We start from the raw sequence: 4,457 nt of genomic DNA, 5'->3' as shown, positions 1-4,457 counted from the left end.
ACTTACAACAACATTCTGTCTACCTCCCTCAACACACTAGCTCCTTGGAAAACCAAAATAGTCACTTTTACCCACTCAGCCCCATGGTTCACCCCAGAACTTCATAAACTCAAGAAACAACTCCGACAGCTAGAACGATTATGCAAGAAAACTGGTCTCACTGTCTATTAGAGGTGTGCCAAAAAATCGATTCACATAAGAATCTTGATTCTCATTTACTACGATTCAGAATCGATTTAAAATGTCCCAAAATCGATTCTAAGGTCCAATCCCATTTCTTCCCTTGGCCCTACCCCTCACTGTAAGTTCACACTGCAGCGGCACGAAGCGTTTTTCGCTCCGCCTCCCACTGCCCAAAGCGACAAGTGGCCGCTGCAGTTTGAACTTACCGTCAGACCCACACAGAGCGTAGGTGTATGAGAATCACCGGTAAGATGGCAGAACAAGCACTATATTACCTTAGATTAACGTGTAGTTTTAATGTTTTATGGCAGAATGCTTCATAACAAGCATAAAAAAGATCGCTAGTAGTTAGTTTCAGTAACTGTTAGCTAGCTAACTAGCTAACTTTCCAGTTCCACCTTAAATAACGCTACAGGTGGCAGCGGGCTGCAGCATTTAAGGCGGAACGGAAAAATAACAATAAGCTAATCAGAGCTAATTTCAGCTCCTCATCACAGAGGAATTAAGGAATGGACAATATGAATTAATTTCTCCACCTCCTGCCCCCTTTCTGAAGAAATACAACGGCCTAAAATTAACTAGTTAATCAGCAGCTGCTCCTGAACTTTAGCGCTCCACTGCTATCATCACATCAGCCCAGCAGCGTCACCTACACACCACCGCTAGTAGCCTGGTAATAAAGCAGTGTTATTTATTATTTATTTATTGTTCATTAACGTCATTGTGATATCCCAGTGATTCCTCTGTCACTGAAGACCCACATTCCTGCACATTTTATTGTTTTTGTAACACATTACCTTCTCCAGGACCAGTGTATATTATGGAGGCTTTTTTTCAATAAGATTCATAAGCCAGAAGCAGAAATTTTTATAAATCAAATCGTTTTGAATCAAAAATCGATTTTGAATCGAATCGTGGCCCCCAAAATCGGAATCGAATCGAATCGTGAGATAGTAAAAGATTCCCACCCCTACTGTCTATACCCTCGCTTACAAAGATCACATGCAACATTACAAATCAGTCCTAAACAAAGCCCGCTCAACTCACTACTCTAACATTATTCACTCTGGTTCCTCAAATCCACGCTCCCTGTTCTCTACCATAAACAAGCTCTTTAAACCCCATGACAACACCTCATCATCAATCACCCCAGAGAAATGTGATACGCTTTTGACATTTTTCAATTCAAAAGTAGAAACCATCCACCACCTGCTCGCATCCTCCACCTCCACTACCCCACACCATGAGCCCACGCTTTTTTCTTCTCCATCTGACACTCGGCTATCAACTTTTTCACCCATAACCTCTGTCGACCTTTCCAAAATACTTTCCATTATGAAATCCTCTACTTCTCCCCTGGACCCCATGCCATCTCAGCTTATCAAAGACTGCCTCACCCCCCTTGCTCCACTCATTATTGACATTATAAACTCCTCCCTCACCTCTGGGATAGTCCCGTTACCTCTCAAACTTGCAGCCATCACTCCTCTCCTCAAAAAACCTGGTCTTGACCCCGAGGATCCGAACAACTACCGACCTATCTCAAACCTCACTTTTCTGTCAAAACTACTGGAAAGAGCCGTTGCAAATCAACTTAAGATCCACCTTCTTTCAAATAACCTGTATGAAACTTTCCAATCTGGTTTTCGCACCCACCACAGCACTGAAACGGCCCTACTCAAAGTTACGAATGATCTCCTGCTTTCCTCTGATTCTGGTTCTCTCACCATCCTCCTCCTCCTTGACCTCAGTGCTGCCTTCGATACGGTAAATCACTCCATTCTTCTAAACCGTCTAGAATCCATCGGCATCACCAACACCGCCCTCTCCTGGTTCAAATCCTATCTGTCTGACAGATTCCATTACATCACCATCAATCAACACAAATCCCACACTACCCCTGTTCTACACGGTGTACCTCAAGGTTCAGTTTTGGGCCCCATTCTCTTCATTCTGTATATGCTTCCTCTTGGACATATCATCCGCCGCCATGGGCTAAAATTCCACTGTTACGCTGACGATATCCAGCTTTACATCACCACTAAAACCATCTCCCCTGCCATCCTCTCCACCCTCACTTGCTGCCTCATGGATATCAAAGACTGGATGAACCATAATTTTCTCAAACTAAACAGTAATAAAACGGAGATTATTATCTTTGGTCCAAAATCCAGCCTCTCCACCTGTCAAAATTTCACTCTCTGTATTGATGGTCACTCTGTCACTCCTTCCCCACTTGTCAGAAACCTTGGAATCTATTTGGACCCTACACTCTCCTTCAAATCACACATCAACCACATAGTTAAAACATCCTTCTTTCACTTACGTAATATTGCACGCCTGCGACCCACTCTTCCCACTCCTGCTGCAGAGACATTAATTCATGCCTTTATCACCTCCAGACTCGACTACTGCAATAGCATCCTGTATGGTCTCCCCTCTACTGCTCTCCAAAAACTCCAATATGTCCAGAACTCTGCTGCTCGATTGCTCACCCGCTCCCCCATTAGACAGCACATTACCCCTGTCCTCCGTCAACTCCATTGGCTTCCCATAAAACAACGCATACATTTCAAGATCCTCCTTATCACCTATAAAGCCCTTAACAACCTTGCCCCCCCATACCTGTCTGACCTCCTCCACCGCCACTCCCCCGCCCGTCAACTCCGCTCTGCTGACGCTAACCTCCTCACCCAAACTACCTCCACCAAATACCGGACCCGTGGGGACAGGGCCTTTGCCGTCGCTGCCCCCACCCTATGGAACTCCCTCCCCCTTACCATTCGAAACTCTGAGTCCCTGCACTCCTTCAAACGTCATCTCAAAACCCACCTTTTTCAAGTTTGCATATGAACATTGACACATGTGCATATTGTACGTGTGCATGTGAAATTTTCTGTAAAGCGGCTTTGAGTACCAAGAAAAGCGCTGTATAAAATTGATTTATTATTATTATTATTATTACTGTCGCTTCCTTTCGTTACGCTTTCCACGTAGTCAGCCAGTTCAGTCAGATTATGCAGGGCTGCGGTGATGGCGCCTGCATCTCCGCCTCCATGGGGTATGAAGGTGCAGCATGTTGTTCCTATCATCTTGCATACTCCACCGGATGCTGCAGCCATTTGGTCGAGGACGAGTCTGTTTTGAAGCACCATGTCTCTCATGGCGTTCAATTCTTGTCTGATTCCTTCTCCCAGGTCTTTAGTGGTGTTGATTAATCTCATGAGGGCATATCTATTAATTTCCACGTGATCTCGCACTTCTCCTATGCCCACCCAAGGGAAAATTCCCTGCCATACTTTTGCTCCGCTGGCCCAGATTCTGTATCGGTTAGGGACTCCCGTTGATGCTGTTACCCACACTTGGCCTTCCCAGGTGTGGAGAACAACTCCTTCCACTGGGGTGCTACTGCGCCTTGCTCGGTGGTGTGGGTGTTGATCTAGTTGTTTTATGTAAAATACATGGTCGCTTAGGTATGCTATAGTACATACCCCGCCCCACTTAGGGGGTAGGAATGCATAGGCGGTTGAGCCACATATGAAATACCAGTCTGCTAACACTCTAGTCCCCTTGGGGCCAGGTGCAATTGCAGAACACCGTGTCTGGTTGCTATTTTTCCCTCCAGGGTGTCCTGCGGTGGGTTGAACGTAAGACATATTTGTAGCACATGCTTGGGCATGTGAGGTCATGTTTAGTGCACACGTCCTGTTTTGCTTGCAGGTTCTGCATGCATCTTCATCAAGCATCGGGCAGTAGGTGTAGGTTCTTTTGCAAAGAGTATAGGGTAAATTCCCTAATCTAGTGGTCCCGTTATTTTGGACGCATATGAAAACTGGGGGTTTTAGGTGAGACAGGTGTACTGGCTGGTTAAGTTTTACTACCTGTCGCTGTTGCGGCCATGTCAAGAGATCAGAAAGCATCGAACAATCATCGTGATTGTGATTCGCTAATGTTATATGCCCACAGGTGGGGTCCACTAACACTGGTGGGCATGTGGGCACAGGTATAACAATCAGTCAGGTTCTGTTGGTGAGATGTGTAGTTCATCAACTTCCACCATGTGTTTGATCTGAAGTGGTGGTCAGGTTGTTGGCCATAGCCTTTGGTCAACGCCCCTAACAGGGTGAGGGTTATCAGCAGCATGGTCGCTTTTGATAACTCCGAGTGCAGAAAGGGCCCCGAGGGTTATCTCCCTAGTCCGCACAGAGTTAGTCAACCTTTACCACTGAGTCCCTCTCACCTTCTGTTGGTGCCTTTTTACAGTGGGTGTGGTG

The sequence above is a fragment of the Astyanax mexicanus genome, unplaced genomic scaffold (assembly GCF_023375975.1).
Source record: "Astyanax mexicanus isolate ESR-SI-001 unplaced genomic scaffold, AstMex3_surface scaffold_47, whole genome shotgun sequence".
Classification (NCBI taxonomy): Eukaryota; Metazoa; Chordata; class Actinopteri; order Characiformes; family Acestrorhamphidae; genus Astyanax; species Astyanax mexicanus.
The sequence above is the reverse complement of the archived record's forward strand: the minus strand, read 5'-3'. Positions refer to the sequence as shown.